This window comes from Lycium barbarum, chromosome 1 (genome assembly GCF_019175385.1).
Source record: "Lycium barbarum isolate Lr01 chromosome 1, ASM1917538v2, whole genome shotgun sequence".
NCBI lineage: Eukaryota > Viridiplantae > Streptophyta > Magnoliopsida > Solanales > Solanaceae > Lycium > Lycium barbarum.
In genome coordinates, this window is record NC_083337.1 from 82,355,139 (window position 1) to 82,375,368 (window position 20,230).

The 20,230-nt window shown below is 39.9% G+C and overlaps 1 long non-coding RNA gene across 1 annotated transcript; it reads left to right on the plus strand.

The window, feature by feature from the left end:
- The first annotated feature begins 228 nt into the window (after window positions 1-228).
- LOC132640986 (uncharacterized) lies at window positions 229-3,114 on the plus strand. The gene is made up of 3 exons (XR_009582540.1): window positions 229-509; window positions 1,383-1,433; window positions 2,825-3,114. It is a non-coding gene; the product is annotated as an uncharacterized LOC132640986 (long non-coding RNA).
- The last annotated feature ends 17,116 nt before the right edge of the window (window positions 3,115-20,230 follow it).

Sequence of the window (20,230 nt, forward strand, 5' to 3'; positions counted from 1 at the left end):
CCTTGGGCCAAATCAAAGTGAAAGTCCTTCAAACGAATATTTTTAAGAAAACGTTTTCGGGTGACCTGACTTTGGGGGGCAAAAACGATATTATAAGTTTGGAATTTGGAAAAATACCAAGAAATAGAAGTTGTAGATAATTGAATTATCTTTCCAACCATAGGTCGTGGGTTCCCAGGTGACGTCGGGACAAGGAGATATGGACGTTTGAATGCAGAAAGGTTAGTGGGCTAGGCCCAATCCGAGCCCAACCGGGTTAGGCCCATTACCCAAGTTTTTATAAGTGAAAATTTCGGCCTTCCTCCTCATTTTAAGACCTGTAACAACCAGAAAATTCTGGAAAGAGAGAGAGAGGAGCTTTGGAGAGAAGAAAAACTAATTTTGACCAAAATCCGAGCCCCGAATCCCGAAGCCCATGAAGGGAAAAGTGTTGTACGCTGCGTTGTCTTCAATTTGAGCTAAAAATCAACCAAGGAGGAGGGTGATAACGTGGTGGCTGAATTCTTAAGGTATGAATAAGGTTCCTTTTCATTGCTAACAAGTTTATTTAAAGTTTTAACGGATTAGAACGGGAAAATAGCGATATAAATTCGTCCGTTGGCATTGTGAATTATGGAATGAGATTTGAAGAGAATTTTGGATGAAAATAAATGTAGTTCACTTGTATAATGTGGAGGAAAAATGGTTTAAGATGGCATGAAAAATTGTTGGAAAATGATTATAGGAACTTATGTGATTTTAATGTAATTTTATGTAAATATGGAAATGAAGTTTTAAATGTGAATGGCTATGTTGGTTGGTGGATTTGGAGGGATGTAAGTCCATATTAGCATGAAAGGTTGGTTGTTAAGTTGTTATGGGAAGTTTTGTGATTTTATGGTAGATTTATGTAATTATGAAAATGGAATTGTTAAGGTGTAAATTATGATTATGGTTGATGAAATTGGAAGATGGAAATATGTTATGAATATGTAGGTTGAAGATTTGAAGTTTTGGGTGAATTATGTTTTGGTGGAAAGTTTGTATATTTTGTATATCTTGTGAATATTTCGTAGAAATGATATGAAATATTTCCAAATTATATTGTGATGATCTAGATGATGAATGTGAAACCATTGAGGTTAGTTTGGAAATTGAAGTTGAAATGAAGGTTATGACATTATGTTGGGAAGATAGCTAGTTAAGTTATATTGTGTTTACAGTGATTGTTGTTGTTGTTTATGTTGTTGTTGGGTTGTTGTTGATTGTTTTGGCCGAGTTAAATTCTCGGGGATGCTATATGTATAGGGGAGATGCTGCCCAAATTTCTATAGGCAATTATGAATAAAGATTGAATACTTAAAGATTGGAAATTGAGAATTGGTAAATGTGACCAATTGCAGATTTTGGGCGAAACGGGAATTGAATTTGGAAAGGCGTAAAGAGCATACAAGGTATGTAAAGCTATCCCGATTATTCTTTTGGCATGTCCTAGGTGTACTAGGATCGGATTCGAGCCTCGGAAAGTATTCTGCTCATCGGAATCCGCATTTGAAAATACCCCTTTTTCATTCAATGGAATTGAACCCTATAAGTATGCTTTATTGAAAGAATTGTGCAAACTTCCGCAAATTGTTTAGAAAATTATGGAATGTCCCCAGAATCTCCGTAGGTGACTTTATAAGCTTAAAATACGTAATTTGAGCCCACCGCTTCGTTTGTCCCGAGGTGGGCCCACTATTTCCGATTTTACCCTTTTAGTGGTTATGACTTGTCTTCGAGCGTTTTTTTTTAAAGAAATGTTTTTAACTACGCTTGTAATTACTAAATAAAACTTGTTTTAAATATTCCATTAAGTCTTGTAAAACTGTTTCGGAACTTGGAAACGAACTTAGAAAGATTATGCTTCTGTAATCCATTATGACATCCGAAATACACTCACTATGATTCTGTCCGATTTCATTATTTCGATTTGTCATCCGATAGGTCTTATTGAGTCTCTGGAAATATATGACATTCGTTTGAATTATTTTGATAAGCCCCATAATGTATTTTGAAACATGAAAATGATTACAAAAAGCTTATTTTGACATATGCTATTGGGATATCCGAAATGCATACACTATGATTACTGCTCCGCTTCTGTCATATGGTTTGTCATCTGAATTATGCTACTGAGTCTCCGTAAATGTGCTATATTTTAATTTGCATTAGTTTCTCACTACTCCATTCGTGGATGCCCCAATGTTTCCCACACTGAGCCCGGGCCAGGATATGTTGTCAAGCGTATTCCTCTGCATTGTTCGCCGTGCCTCGATGTGAGGGGGCAGGTATACATGTACATGGGTTGTGGAGTATGCTGTGCCATGTACACACTCTGATATGATATGATATGATCTGATATGGCCATCTGATATGATATGTTATGTTACGGGGTTATCCCCTATTCTGCTCCTTATGTGTGGTGGCACCAGCGTCGGGGGGTGGCCACGTTCTGTTTGCCGAGTCCCTTGGAAGGGGTCGGATATGATATGGTATATGTTTCTGTACACACACCTCATGTTTCGAAAATATGCATTTGATACTTCGGATGTTACACTCACTTCTCTGTAAGCTCTGTTTCGGTTATGATCTTGTTCCATAATGGGACCAGGTACGACATATGTTTCCAGCGAATATTATTTATGCTATATGATCAGCATTTTGCTAATCTGGATATTCAGTTCATTTTCTGTATCTTCTGCTTCGATTATGACTTTGTTTACTACGTTTCGTGCTTTACATACTCAGTACGTATTTCGTACTGACCCCCTTCCTTCGGGGGCTGCGTTTTCATGCCGCGCAGGTACAAACGACAGGTTTGCTGATCCGCCCGCTTAGGACTTTATTCTGCTATTTTGGAGCGCTCCTTTATCCGGAGCCCATATTTTGGTACAGTCTTCTGCTATCGTATATATGTACATTATTCAGGGGTACGACGGGGCCCTGTCCCGTCTTATGATTCTGTTATGTTCTGTAGAGGTCTGTAGACATACTTGTGTGGGTTCTGTATATGTTTTGGATGATATGATCTGTGACAGCCTTATCGGCTTCCATGTACTATGTCGGTTCATTTATGATAATTACTAACGCCAATTGATTTTTTTTCATTTAAAAATATTCTGCTGATATGCTAGTTTGGGTTATTGGGTACGTTTGGGTGTCCAGCACGGACACTAGTCGCGGCCTACGGAGTTGGGTCGTGACACGAATACTTTGGTTTGCCTCGCCGTTTGGCATACTTCAGTTTGATTGAGTCTGTATAATGATCTGTATGTATGTGGTTTCTCATTAATCTGTTCGTGGATGCCTCAACGCTTCCTTCACTGCGCCCGGGCCAGGTTCTGTTATCGTGCATATTTCTCTGCATTGTTCACCGCGTCCCTCGGTGTGCGGGCCGGGATCTGTTTATATCTGTATGATATTATGATTTGTGTATGGGGATGGCGGCCAGGATGGCATATGATCTGATTCTGTCTGTCCACCGCGTCCCGTACTAAGAGGGCCGGGTTCTGTTACCGCGCCCCTCATGAGAGGGCCGGGATCTGTATGTATGTATGTATGTGCTATCAGCATTTATATAAGCACATGACTCTGTATGACTCTGTATGACTCTGCATGCATGATTTTGTCTGTCTGTCTGGATTATGATTCCGTCCGTCCATTTGGATTATGATTCTGTCTGTCCGTCTGGATTATGATTCCGTCTGGATTATGATTCCGTCTGTCCGTCTAGACTATGATTCTGTCTGTCCGTCTGGACGATGATTCTGTCTGTCCGTCTGGGTTATGATTATGTCCGGTACATTTCTGTCTGTCCGTTCGGATTATGATTCTGTCCGGTATACTTCCGTCTGTCTGTCCGAATTATGACCTTGCCCGGTATACCTCTGTCTGTCCGTTGGATTATGATTCCGTTCGCTACATTTCTGTGCTTATGATTCAGACTATGATTATGTTGTTATATTTCGCTTTACATACTCGGTACATTTTTCGTACTGACCCCCGGTTCTTCGGGGGCTACGTTACATGCCCGCAGGTACAGACGCACCCGGAGATACGCCGCCAGCCTAGGGCACTAATTCTTCTATTTTGGAGAGCTCCTTTTGATCCGGAGCGTGTACTTTTGGTATATATCTTCTGACATCTGTATATTCTGTATGTATGGTAGTTCTGGGTACGGCGGGGCCCTGTCCCGTCATATGATTCTGTATGTCTGTTAGAGGCCTGTAGATATGTATGTGGGTTACGGGTTGCTACGATTCGGGTAGGTACATATGATTTTGTGACTCTGTCCGTTATGTTAGCCTCATCGGCCTATATGAAATTTCAGTATGTTCGGGTATGTGTATGTTATGGCGCGCGTTGCCTTTGTATTGGCTTAAGTCTGTATACAGCTAGTGTGAATTATCTGTCCGGTATACCGACTCTGTCAGGTAGGTACGTTGGGGTATCCAGTTAGGATACCAGTCGCGGCCCACGGGGTTGGGTCGTGACACCTGTGCTGCCACCAATGTCGTCAGTAACTGTACGACCTCCCTCATAGTCCTATCCTTCGCCCCAGGCCGGGGAGCTGGAGGCTCGGGCGCTGGAGTCCCTGGAGCTACTGATGGGCCTGCTCCGGGCTCCTCTGGTGGTGGTGTGGCTGAACCCTCTGACTGAAGTACAACATCGGGCATAATTTGAGCATGAGCCCGTGTAACTCTTGGCATCTGACTAGTCTCTCCCACCACCGCCTTGCCCTTCTGGGCAGCCGTTGCCATCTTCGGAGGCATCACTGAAAAAAAACACAACCGGTCAGAAAAGAATCATCCTAATAGCACAGCTCTATCGCATGATCTAAGATTCAAAGAAAGGTAACACCCTAAATGTCCTGTAGCCTCCTGTTTGTAGATGTGGTGCACAACACACCGATAAACAAGACTCTACTAGACACGGCCTGTATACATTCCGAGGACAAACCGTTCTGATACCACTTCTGTCACGACCCAACCCCGTAGGCCGCGACTAGTGCCCGACAGGGGCACCCGTATATACTTACTAACCGAATTACGCTTACGTTTACAAATTTTGAATCTCGTGCGTACAAAATCATAAACGGATCATTTAAACCGCTATTTATATCATAATGCATAAACCGATTATGTTCGTATTGCAGGGGAAAACCGGACACAAACCAAACAAGCATCTCTGAACAAACATGACCCATGACCCACATACAAGTCTACAAGCCTCTAATACAGACAACAGAATCATATGACGGGACAGGGCCCCGCCGTACCGAAAATAGTCATAACACAAAGGCATGTACCACTGAAAGATCTGTACCAACAGTGTGGGCTCCGGATCAAAGAAGCACTCCGAACAGCAGAACAGATATCCTAAGCTGACGAGTCACCTCAATACGCGTCTGTACCTGCGTGGCATGAAACGCAGCCCCCGAAGAGAGGGGGTCAGTACAGAATATGTACTGAGTATGTAAAGCAGGGAATATAACATATAACTCGTAATCAGAACCGGAAGTGTTGAAGTATAGCAGACAGAGCTATAATCAGAATCGGAAATACTGGGAATACTTACCTCGTTCAAACATAAAGAAAGTACTTACTCTTATATCACTAATCATGCATGCAGGGTCATATGCAGAAGCAGACAACAGATCATAACTAACAGATCCCGGCCCTTCCGTGAGGGACGCGGTGAGCAGGACCATACGACAGATTTATTGGTAATGTGATACTGCCGAGGGACGTACGGCCCGATCCATACATATAGTATAATACTAACATCATATGTCATATGAAATACGGAAAGTGAATATCTTATCACAGTATCAGAATGTTTCTTTTAAGTTCATAAATTATGCATATCAGAGTCATGTATAGGGCATAGGAACGTGGTCGCTACTCCTACCTTTGGCGCCACAACATATCATAACACATACACGGTACCCCGGGAACCGGACATATACCATGAGAACCCGGGGACCGGTCACATCATAATCCATATACCCGGTAACTGGGGACGGACATATACCACAGTACCCCAGAACGGTACACGGTAACCGGAGACGGACATATACCACAGTACTCTAGAACCCCACATATACGGTCACCGGGGACGGACATATACCACAGTACCCCGGGACCGGACACATCCTACTCCATATACACGGTAACCGGGGACGGACATATACCACAGTACTCCGGCACCGGATACACCATACTCCGGAATTATATATATGTGGAACCCGGCCCCCAAACAAGGGACTGGGCGAACCATACGCACGATACATACCGGCCCGGGACTCGGCGAAGGAGATCATAACATATGCACGAGCGGAGTAGTAAGAACTAAATGCACATAAATCAAAACTCGATGAAAGAATCGAATATGCTATCAGGATATTCGTAATAGATTACTTATAACCGAATGCTTATATCGGGATACTTATATCATATTACTTATGTCAGAATACTTATGTGAGAATGCTTATGTCAGAGTACTTATATCAGAATATTTATGTCAGAATACTCGTATCGAAATACTTGTGTCAGAATACTTGTATCAAAATATTTATGTCAGAATATTTATATCAAGGTACTTATATCATAATACTTATAGTAGAATACTTCCATCAAAATACTCATATCAAATTACTCATAACAGATTTCTCATATCAAATTGCATACCCACATCAGAATATTCACATCAGAATGTTCATATCTGGATACTTATATCAGAAAATACATACGAATTATAACGAGCTCGGAACGATGGATGATATCAAAATTAAGCCTTTAGAATTGTTTTACATATCCAAATACACTATAAGACTCTTTGGAGTAGTTACAACATTTATCATTTAATAGTTGAGAGGGTAGCTAAAGGTTTCCTTTAATTGTTGCTCGAAAACAAGTCAATCGTGCAATAGACGCGGATTCGGAAATAGTGGGCCCACCTCGGCTCAACCGAGGTGGCGGACACAAATTACGTATCTTAAGCTTTATGGAGTCGCTTATAAAAGTCTTAGTGTCATTCAATCCCATTTGTGGAAGCTATAGATGGTTATGTTGATTTCCAACCAAACATAGAATCTCTAATTCAATTCCATTGAATGAAAAAGGGCTAAATTCAAACTTGGATTTCTAGAAATAGAGTTGCTCCCGGAGCTCGTATCCAAACCTATTATGTCTAAGACATGCCAAAGAAGGAAGGGTAAAGCTTTACATACCTTTTCCGCTTCTTACGCTACACCAAATTCAAGTTCAAAACTCTCCAAAATCTACAAATGGTCACATTTACCAAACATTCATTAGAGTCTTTAAAAGTCGAATCTTAAAGTAACGCTCATCTACAGAAATTTCGGCAGCATTTCCCCTGTAAATGCGCCATCCCCGAGAATTCGACTCGGCCAAAATACCAACAACAACACCCAGAATAATACCAACGACATCAACAATCACTACAAAACACATTCTAACATGAATAGTCATCCTTTCTATATAGTGCCACAATTCCTATTTCAACTTCACACTTTCAAACTAATATCAATATTTTCACATTCATTTACTAACAAAGATCCTTCCAATTCAATTCAGAAGCATTTCATATCATTTTACAAAATATTTACAAAATATACAAAAATATATAGAAATTCCATCGAAACCACAATTCATCCGAAACCTCTAATCTTCGACATAAATATTCATACCACATTTCCATCTCCTCATTTCATCAACAATATTCATAATTTGCACCTTAACAATTCATTTTCATAATTATGCAAATTTCCCATAACTTCACTAATTTTCCTACAATCATTTTACACCCAATTTTCATACAATTTTGGCTAGCATTCTCCCACTTACTCCACAAGACCACTACAACACAATTAACATAACAAATAAAATTTAATTTTTCTGCTCCAATAACCCCATTTTCGTCCACCCTCATATACACATCCATAACACACAATTTTTATACTTTACATTTCTTTCCATAAACTACAGCATACACATATAATTCTTCCAATATAAAAGAGTAAAATTCTAACCTTTTTCTAATTTTTCCACTTGCCACAAGAAGCACTTTCTTGCCTCAAAATTTATATCATGTTGGAGAGGGTCTTGAGCTTAGTAGTAATTCAAAAAGAGGTGGATTTTTGAACCAAAGAATTGAGCCCCAAGAATTTTCTCTTTTTTTTTTCTTGGCCGTGCCTTCTCTCTTGCTCTCCTCTCTCACTTTTTTTTTTCTTTCTTGAAGTTTCTAAAGATGAATGAAAATAATAAGCCCTTTCTAATATTTATTCATCAATAATAATAACACATGCGCTTGGCCCATTTTTGCAAGGCCATAACCGGCCACCCCTTGAAATTGGGCCTTCTATTTCTTTTTCTTTTTTTTTTCTTTTTTTTCTTAGCCCAATTAATTATGGCCCTATTTTGTAATTTCCGAAACTAATTTCTGAAATTCCAATTTTGCCCTTGGCCTTCCTCAATATTTCCGCATCAATATTTTTCATAAACAACACATATATATATTGAATAAAATCAAATATGGCCTTATTGCTTACAAATCAAATTTATTTCGAATTTTCCGAATATGCAAAAATGCGGGATATAACATATATGATATGTATATGTATTCAGGGGACATGGGAAAGGTGAGGCGCTATAGACGCATAGCCACCTGGTCAGCTGACATATTATGATCTCATCCCGGACGCGGGATATATGGGTGATGGATCGGGCCGTATGTTCCACGGCATTATATTGATATATGATGATATATGGATCGGGCTGCACGTTCCGCAGCAATATATGTGTCACGACCCAACCCCGTAGGCCGTGACTAGTGCCCGAGATGGAGACCCGTACATACCTACTAACCAAATTTCATTTTCCGTTCCCGCTTAAGTCTTCGTGCATACAAAACCATATACATATCATTTAAGTCATTACTTGTATTATACATAAATTGATCAGGTTATCGTAGTATATAAGAAAGCCGGACACAAACCATATAAATGTCACTGATCAAGTGCGACCCACGACCCACATACATGTTAACAGGCCTCTACGAACCATAACAGAAACATATGACGGGACAGGGCCCCGCCGTACCCCTGAATAGTCACATACACATAAATATGTACAACGGAAAGATATGTACCAAAAGTGTGGGCTCCGGATCAAAGGAGCACTCCCAGTAGCAGAACGGTACCCTAGACTGGCGGATCACCACAATAAGTGTTTGTACCTGCGGGCATGAAACGCAGCCCCCGAAGAAAGGGGGTCAGTACGGAATATGTACTGAGTATGTAAAGCATGAAGTACAGAAAGCAGAACCATAACCGGAACAACGGTACAAAAAATAAGTACATTACCCAGATTACCAAAGCGCTGTTTTACCCAGTCACAAATCATGTATGCAAATATCATATGTCAGAAAAGTGCAGACTCAGAATATCAGGAAGATTGTTTTCCACACGCGGATCGTATATGCCGAGGCCTTATGTCAGAAGAAGTACGGATCCGGAGCGTCAGAATATTTGCTTTCCAGACACAGATCATGTATGTTGATATCGTATGTCAGGAGAAGTACAGAGGATACAGAATGCCAAACTGCTTACTTTACGAACACAAACCAAACATATCAGAATCATATATCGTATATACACATATAACAGATCCCGACCCTCCTGGTAAGGGACGCGGTGGACAGAATCATGTAACAGATCCCGACCCTCTGGTAAGGGACGCGGTGGACAGAATCATCAGATGCCAAAATCGGATACCATATATGCATGTAACAGATCCCGGCCCTTTAGTGAGGGACGCGGTGGACAGAGTAATCAATGCACGTCAGAATCATGTACCGTATATGCAGATAACAGATCCCCGCCCTCTATTGCGGAACGCGGTGAACAGAATCATCATGTGCCATCCTGGCCGCCATCCCCATATCATCATATACAGACATACGTATAACAGAACCCGGCCGCAAGGGAGAGGGACGCGGTGAACAATGCAGAGGAAGATGCACGATAACATAACAGAACCTGGCCCGGGCGCAGTGAATAACATACTGAGGCTTGCACGAACAGAGCAGTGAGAAACCATATGCACACATATCCAGACTTGACAGATACATACACTTACCGACATTTGAAGATCATAAACACGTTCTGAACCAATCGGAGTTAGTATGTGAAAGTTACGGACATTCTTTTTATCACAGAACTTTTACGGACATTCAAAGCAAATCCGAGATCACTTACGGAAGTTAGGGATATCTAGACTTACAGAACTCTTTAGGAACAAAATTCTTTATGCTTATCTTGTTATTCATTCATATAATAAGCTCCATTATGTCGAGCGTATTCATATCGAATGTGAACAAAAATTGTGGACAACTCGGAAATATCCCAAATAAAGCTTCAAAGGTCATAGATACGTATTAAAACTATATGCACGTAACTGAATAAATAAATTCCAAGACTCGATGGAAAAATATATTCACGACATCTGAAGGCTCAGAAATCAGTTTCGGGTCAATCAGAGTTAGTATGCAAAAGTTACAAACTTTTGAGGTACAGAACTTGCTAAAAGCATTTCAGAAGCTCTTTTTGGAAATTTCAAGTAGCAATCATATTAGGGAACTTTCAACTATCGCTAAGGAGCAAATCAAATGGGGTCTTAGAATCATATGTACATATCAAAATACATGTATCCAAAACTTTAGTCATATCAAATATTTTTCGGACATCGTTCGAAAGTATACCAACTAGAATCTTTCGAACATCATAAATGCGTAGCAAACCATATGGAACAGTTTATGGAGATCAAAGACAGCGGCCATCCTAGTGGCGCTAAGAATAGAATTTTCTTATAAGCATACATATACCTTTTTGTCCATTTCAAAGGGATCATGCCAAAAGAAAGAAAGGTAAGCTTTACATACCTCGATTGCTCGCTAGTCAAATCCCGAATCAAGTCTCGGGATCTCCAATATCTTCAATAATATTATCAATTACAAAATATTAGCTACAAGTACTTAGAAATCCAATTCTAATTAGCACTTGTCTACAGACATTTTGGCAGCACCTCCCCTGTAAATTCAACATCCCCGAGAATTTAACTAGGCCAAATTCATCAACAACCATACCAACAATACCAACAACCATACCAATAACATCAATAATCAATTCAAAATACATTCTAACATTAGTAACCTTCCTTTCAACATAATTCATCAACATTCAATTCAACTACGAATTTTCAAGCCGATATCGACACTTACGTATTCACTACTAATTCAAGATCATTCAAGTGCAATTCAAAAGCATTTCATACAATTCTACAAAATATTCAACAATCCCGCCAAAACCATATTTCACCCGAAACCGCCAATCTTCGACACGAACATTCACAACACATTTTTATCTTCCAATTTCATCATCAACAACAACACTTCGCACCTTAACAATTCCATTCCCATAATTATATAAATCTATAATAAAATCACATAATTTCCTACAACAACATAACAACCAATTTTCATGCCAACTTGAACTATTATTCTTCCATTTACATCACAAGGCCACAACAACATAATTTAACATACTAAATAAATTTCATTCTTCCCCGCTTCACCATACCCACACACGGCCACACACCCACAACACACAAATTCCATACTTTACATTCATTTCCATAAACTACAATATATATATATATATATATATATATATATATATATATATATATATATATATATATATATACATAATTCTTCCAAGACAAAAAGAGTAGGATCTTTACCTTTTTCCAATTTTTCCGCTTGCCAACAAAAGTACTTTCTTGCCTCAAAATTTATATCACGTTGAAGAGGGTCTCGAGCTTAGTAGGAATACTAGAAAATTTGGATTTTTGGATCAAAGTTGAAGGGCTTTAGATTTTTCTTTCCTTTTTTCTTGGTGGCCGAATGGCCCTTCTTGATCTCACTCTCTCTCTTCTTTTGTTTTCTTGAAAATTCTAGAATGAACAAATGGTCCCTTCCTTTATTTATTTGGTCTTAATTTGTCATGGGCTTGGGCCCTTCCTTTTCTCTCATGGCCGGCCAACACACACATCTTGGGCCTCTTATTATATTATTTTTTTTTGATTTTTTTTCCTAGCCCAATTTAATTATGGGTCTTATTTTGTAATTCCCGAAATTAATTTCTAAAATTTCCCGTTTTGCCCTCGACCTTCCTCCATATTTCCACATCAACATTTCATGAACAACACATACACATTAAATAAAATCAAAACATGGTCTTATTTCTTACAAGCCAAAATTATTTCGAATTTTCCGAATATGCAAAAATACGGGATATAACAATATGATACGATGTTTTATGAGTATGCATGCATGAATCCGCCTTAAGAGGCAAGCAGTTACTGGTTATCTTCTTGCACTTACTTTATCTTCTTATTCTCTCCTTATTTCTTAATGTATGCCTTACATACTTAGTACAATGTTCGTACTGACATCCTTTTTTTTTTGGATGCTGTGCTCATGCATGCCCACAGGTAGACAGGGAGACGCTGCAGATCTGTAGGAGCCATCTACAGATTTATAGGAGCACTCCACTATTCCGGAGGTGCTATTCGGTTGATCCTTTTGTGTATATTGGTAAATGTCATCCAATAGAGGCTCATAGATACTCGATGTGGGTTGTGTGGTTCCATGACGTGGATAGTATGTATGTGTATGAGTATATTGAAAGATGTTCTTGTGTTAGAGCATTATATTTTGTAATGAAAACCAGATTCTTTTTAAAGTTAACAGGGAATCGATGAATGATTGTTAAATGGGTTAAGGAAATGATAGCACGAGCGGTACTCGGTGGTTAGCCTCGGGTACCCGTCGCGGCCCCCATCTGGGTCGTGACAGAAGTGGTATCAGAGCAGTTCGTCCTAGGAAGTGTCTACGAGCCGTGTCTAGTAGAGTCTTGTTTATCGGTGTGTTGTGCACCACATCTATAAACAGGAGGCTACCGGGCATTTAGGAAAGATGACCATCTTTCTTCTTAATAGATCGTGCGATAGAGCTGTGCTGTAAGATTATTCCTCCCCTAACAGTGCGTTATAATTTCAGCAAAGCTGATGAAAGGAAAGCTGCAACGGCCCGGAAGGGCAAGATGGCGGTTGAAGAAGGGCTTGATCGAGAGCCGTCTATAGATATGGAGGAGGGCGAACCCTAGGATAAGGCCCCACCTCGGTTTTCCCATACTCTGCCTACTTTTGAGGATCGGAGGGGAGCCTTGACATTAGATCCAGCACCCCCCATCCCTTCGCAAGATACCGCGGGCCAAGAGATGAGACAGGCTATTCTTTTATGGACTCAGTTGGTAGCCGCTCAGGCTCAGCGGCAGGATGCGGACTACGATAACAGAGATTGGAGGAAGGGAATTAATTCTTTAGGGTCTGATCACGAGTTTATAGGTATTCCTCTGCAGTTTCCTAGACCCAGATTTGACGGACCTACTTATTCAAGGTCACCCCAGAGTCTCAGAGTTTCTAGTTCTCGGATTTGGATTGATTCTGGCCAGAAGAGATCCTCGGTACCGTGATGTACTCAATGTCGCAGGTTACATCGGGGACCGTATCGCTGGGGCACGGATGTTTGTTATGTCTGTGCTCGGCCAGGCCATTTAAAGCGTAATTGTCAATCGCTACGTGGTAAGGGTGAGGTTCGGACTACGGGAGTGGTGACTGGCTCTTCGTCATCGGCACGTTCTCCAAGGCCAGGGCCACAGATGTAGGTAAGGAGTGGTAGAGACCGAAGAACGCCCAGTCCAAGCGGATCCCAGCATCATATCCAGGTATTAGTCTGTCACACCTTAATCTCCCTAGGGTGTGATGGGCACCCGACCCCACATCCGGAGCCGAGCGAACCCACAGACTCTTAATACATACATAATCTGTTCGGACTCTCAAATCAAATAAAAGTAAAGTACATCGTAAGCTTTTAAAATCTTTCTTTATCGATGTTTCCAAATCAGACAAAATCTGTATTCATATAGAGTTTACCACATAATACAGAATGACATAACGACTGATGGAGCCGCTTACAAAACTGACATGCTATACCCACGACTCTGTCTGCAAAGTATCTAACATCAATCCAGAAAGCATATCATACAAACTCTGACTCGGCAACACTCCAGGAACAAAACGGAGCTTGCCAACCTCGCTGGAACATCTTCTGCAATTTCTTCCACTTATCTGAGTGTACCTGCGTGGCATGAAGCGCAACCCCTGAAGAAAGGGGGTCAGTACGGAATATGTACTGAGTATGTAAGGCATGAAACACAAAAAATAGAACCATATCCGAAGTAAACAGTACAAAAGTGAGTACATTATTCAGATTACCAAAGCGCTCATTTTCCAATCACAAATCGAGTATACAGAGGTCGTAGGTCAGAATGGTGCAGATCCAGAATATCAGAATGTTTGTTTTCCAGACACAGATCATGTATGCCGATATCTTATGTCTGAGGAAGTACAGAAGGTACCAAATGCCAAAATGCTTACTTTCCAAACACAAATCATGCATGACAGAATCATATTTCATATATGCATATAACGTGCCCCAGCCCTCCCGTGAGGGACGCGGTAAATCATATATCATGTAAGCATATAACGTGCCCCGGCCCTAGGTGAGGGACGCGGTGAATCATATATCATGTATGCATATAACGTGCCCCGGCCCTTGGTGAGGGACGCGGTGAATCATTTATCATGCATGCATATAACGTGCCCCGGCCCTTGGTGAGGGACGCGGTGAATGAAATCATGTATGCCAATGTCATGTATCATATATGCATGTAACGTGCCCCGGCCCTCTTTTGCGGGACGCGGTGAATGTGCCATCCTGGCCACCACCCCGTCATCATATCATAATGTCATCATATCATATATAACATGCCCCGGCCTGCAAGTGAGAGGGACGCGGTGAACAATGCAGAGGAGTACGCACGAGAACATATCCTGGCCCGGGCTCAGTGAAATCCAAACTGAGACTTGCACGAACAGAATAGTGCAAAACCATATGCACACAAATCAAGACTCGATAGACGAGCATACTTACCGACTCCTGAAGGCTCAGAAACAAGTTTCGGGTCAATCCGACTTAGCATGAGAAAGTTATGGACGTTTGAAGTACAGAACCTTTTACGAGCATTTCAGAAGCCATTTTTGAAAAATCGAAGCGATAATCATATCAAGTATCTTTCGGATATCATATAGATCAAATCAAATATAACTTTTAGAATCATATGTATATATCAAAGTTTATCAAAGACTCAATGGAATAATCAAACATACTATCATTTGGAAATCAAAACATTAATCATACCAATTGTCTTTCGAATGCTATTTGGAAACATATCAAACAGAACTTTGGACATTTACGCATACAGAACTGTTTAGGAACAAAACTCAGAATCCAAGAGTAGAATTACCCCAAAATGCATATCATATCATACCTTATGTGGCTCTAGGACATGCCAAAGAAAGAAAGGGTAAGCCTTACATACATATGCCACGCCTTATATTAGCTACGCTTATTTATCCAAACTTGCTAGTCTACATTCAAGAAGGTTAACATAATCATTAGATTCATCGACATATACTCGTCTTATTCTTTCAAATGAATTCACTTATATTCTACCAAAATTTCAGCAGCACTTCCCCTGTTAATACACCATCCCTGAGATTCCAACTCGGCAAATTTTATCAACAACAATCCGAGAATTTAACTCGGCCAAAATACCAACAACAATGCCACAATTATTCTAACAATTTCCATAATCAATCCAAAATATATTCTAACATTAACAACTCTTATCACATAATTCAACGACATTTCATTTGTATCCAATTCCATCATACATACTCAAGCCAACATCAATGCTTACACATTCAAATACTTACCCAAAACCTCACAAACACAATTCAAGAATGCTTCAAACAAGTCATACAATATTTAAAACAATCTAGCCAATATGCCATTTCACCCAAAATCTTCCAAATGTAACAAGAACCATAACAACACTCTTTCTTCTTTCAAATTCAATTACAACAACCCAACTTAAAATCTTCCAACACATGTCTCACTTCCAAATTCATGATTTATGTCATCACCCATACATTAACAAATTCATTCTTACAAATATAAGAAACCATACTAATGTCACCCTAACTTCTTCAATAATGCGCAAACAATTTCAAATTCATTTCAAGCCACCAAACCTTCATTTTTCATTATGGAATCTACAACACAACAAGCAAACTACTAAATAAAATTAATTCATCTTTTCTACACAAACCATCCCATTCGGCCACCACTTGCAACACACTAAATTCATGGTTTTCATTAATTTTACATCATGGAATTCACAACGCAACAATAAAATTACTAAATAAAAATCAATTCATCTCATCCTATCATCATAGCCCTATTCGGCCACCATCACATACATATATATTCCATGAGTTTCATTCGTACCTACATACTATAGTATTCACAAATCATCTCCAACACATAGAAAAGAGATTAAACACATACCTTTCTCCACACATCTTCTTGCTCGGCTAGGTTCACCACTTGCACAACAATTGTTTTTCTTACTCCCACAATCACTCCACGTTAAAGAGGACCTTCCAATTAGTTGTTTTGCTAGAAGAAAATATTTTTTTTGATCAAGATTTTCCAAGGGTCTTGTTTGGTGAACCATGGCCGAATGGCCTTTTATGTTTCTTACTTTCTCCAAGCTTCTTCATCTTTCTAAAAGATGAAGAGAAATATGTCTTATTTATCTTCTTTTTTTTTTACCACTTATCCATATTTACACTTAAGTCCCTTAACTAAAAAAAATATGGGCACATAGCCCATCTCCCTTTTTCTTGAATATTCTAGATAATGAAATGAAAATATGACTTTTTGGTCATCTTTTATACATGTGGACAATTTATTTATTTGGGCTAAAGCCCACCCCATAGGGCACGGCCACATGGCCTCTTTTATTCAAGACTAATATATTTATTTTTTTGTCTTGCAATTTATGAAAAATTATTTTTCCAAATTCCAAATTTTCCCTTAGCTTTCCTCCATATTACCATAAACCATATTGTGAATTTCCCTTTTTACCCTTAGTCTTTCTCAATATTTCCACATCAATATTTTCATGAACAACTTATGTATTGAACAAGATCAAGAACATAGCCTTGCTCTTAACTTCCCGCAATTATCTTGAATTATCCGAATGTACAAAATGCGGGATATAACATAGTCGAACGATCGGATTCTGAGTCTTCCCCTGATATTGCTCCAGGTATATTGTTAGCACCCTTTTATGATCAATGCGAATACGTGGGTAAATAATCCATATGGTAAATGTAATGTGACTTACTAAAAAGTATAGCAGGTTGAGTACGCCTGCTTCATAAGGCTATCCTATGTTATAAGCAGGTTTGGAAACGAGATCAAGAAGTGTCACTCTATAGGGTAGATTATGATTTGGATATAATGAGCACGTAACAAGAATTGTAATGTAAAGTATAGCGAGGAGACACCTAAGGGTATGTTAAGCTTTATATGAATACAAGAGTGAAACCAGCAAGCGAACCGGGAGCAGGAAAGTAGGACAATTAGTAGGAGGAGGGTCAACGTGATAGGAGTGAGAGGGGATGATTAGAACGAACAGAGTCAGTTTTGGCAGTAAGAGATGGATTGGCAAGGGCGGTACATCCTAAAGGATAAAGCTGTACTAAGTTAAGAATATGGTTCCTCATACGAAGAGTCGAGAATCGAATATAAGACAGGAGGAAATGAGATAAGTCAAGCAGGAAGGAATAAGGGCGAAAATATAGCAAAAAGGAAATATACGAAGTATGCGTACCTAAGGAATAGTTGCGTGGTAGTCAAAGGAGAAAGTATTTCCTACGAAGGTCCTATATCAAGTTAGAACGAGTGAAGTATGTGAAGTAAAGAGTTGAAGATGAAAGATGATCATGAGTTATGAGTTTACTGTATGACGATGAATCAATGGAGCAGAGTCATAATTAATAATGATAGTGGTACGACATGGTTATGAAATTGGTACCAAGTGTAAATCGGAGTAAAAGAATAGGTGGCATGGGGCGTATTAGTGGCGTAAGAGACCTAAGCCCTAGGGAAATGAAGATGGCCTTACAAGCAAATTTCGAGCGCCCAAGAAGAGGGCAAGTGACATTAGATGGGTGGCATGGATAACTAGACCTACTACTAATGCAAGCATCCCTATGGGGCAGGAAGTTGTTAATTGGAGCAGATTCAGATATACACTCGTAACTACCGGGTGAGCTAAGTAAAATACATCTTTGCTCAGATTGCTACATTGGGTGCATTACTTGGTTACAAGACTGTAAGGTGAGTATGTTAAGATTTCACGTATGAATTGTTATAGCCATAGATTGTGGGGAATGGCATGAGTAAGACGTAGTGTAGTCAGGAGTACGTGAACTCAAGATTTGCAGGCACGAGTAAAACCCTTAAAGGGGGGAGCGCATAGAGAGGATACCAGTGTGAAGGTTGAAATAATGAACCCTACGGGAGTGTATTGACTAAAGGCAGTAGAATAAGGTGACACCCAAAAGCAAGAAGAAGAAGAAGAAGAAGAAGAAGAAGAAGAAGAAGAAGGGTTGTGAGTCGGCAAAGATAGTAAAGCATCGACGACAGGTGGGGGTGGACCCACAGTTCTTCAAGATTATACCACCTCCTCGTCCCTCTAAATTACAAATCTCAGATGAATTTTTAGCGAAATATAAGGCCGATCTGTGAGATGTTGTGTCCCTTAAGGCTCTAAGTGGCGCCAAATGGGGAGTAAAACTGTAAAACTCTGATTGTGTGACATGGCTGAAGAAGAGCTGGAATCAGTTTAAGGAGTACTATTCAATTGGTTGTGGTTACTTTTTACTCTTTCAGTATAATGGAAACTCTCATCTCTCTCTTTCCTCATAGTTGATTTAATTGCTCCCGAGATTGAATACCCCTCTAGCCCAAATGAAGATATGACACCGGAGAATGTTGTAAATATAGTGGGTGATGGTAGTCACAAGAAGAAGGCATGCTGGCCTGAGACACAGAATAATTCATGAGATTAACATGTTTATTGTGGGGTTACCCCGTTCTCGAGACAAAGACGTTGACGGTAAAGTCGTTGTGAATGATATTGATATCTATATGAACATGACCATAGATGCGATAAGCGAGTGAGTATGATTATGAATGCGAACATGGATATAGATACATGTACAGGGATAGATGTGTATGAATGCGAATCGCGCAAAGATTATGTAACTTGTAGATATTTACACGTCACCAATGAAGTCAAGTGAGTACTTAGATGAGGGGTAAGAGGTAAAACAGGGATAATGGAGTCATAATGCTCCGGCCAGGAAAACATATGATAAACTAAGTTGGAACGTTGATTGGGGATTATTGTTAAGGGCAAATAGGACAATCACTTGGAATATGACATCAGTATATGCTATACGCTTACTACCATAGCCATGGGATGTGATAACTTACGAAAGCGACAGAGAAAGGGATCTATAAAAAGGTACCCATTACCAAATTAGATAGGCAGGTGCGAAGACTTCAGAATAAGGAGGTAGTTTGAGACAAGTTTGGTAGAAAAACAAAGACCGGGAAGAAACGACTTAGAGAGCAGAAGAGAATATAGATAGCCAAATACCCGCGCCTATTCAAATCTCCAGGAGAAGTTCATGATGACAGGCCGAGATCTTAAGGCATGTATGCTTACTTTTTGCTCTTTTGGTCGTGTGTGGCCATAGATATGTTTATGCTGTGCTGTAGCCCTGTGAGGCAGTGTTATTGTGGATTGTTGTGACAATTTGGTAGTGCCAGGTTACAGGGGAAACTCTGGCGAAATTTTCCTAGAATTCCCGAGTATTTTAACATTCGAGGACGAATGTTCAAAAAGGGGGGAGGAATGTTACACCTTGGAAATCCTCCGTACATGTACAGTGAATGGGTGAGCGGAGGACATAACATATGTGATGTTTTGACGAGCAAGGAATGATATAAATGGCCCTAATTAAGATTCTCAAGGACATCCGAGATGAGGAAAGAAAGTTAGCAAGGAAAAGCAAACCAT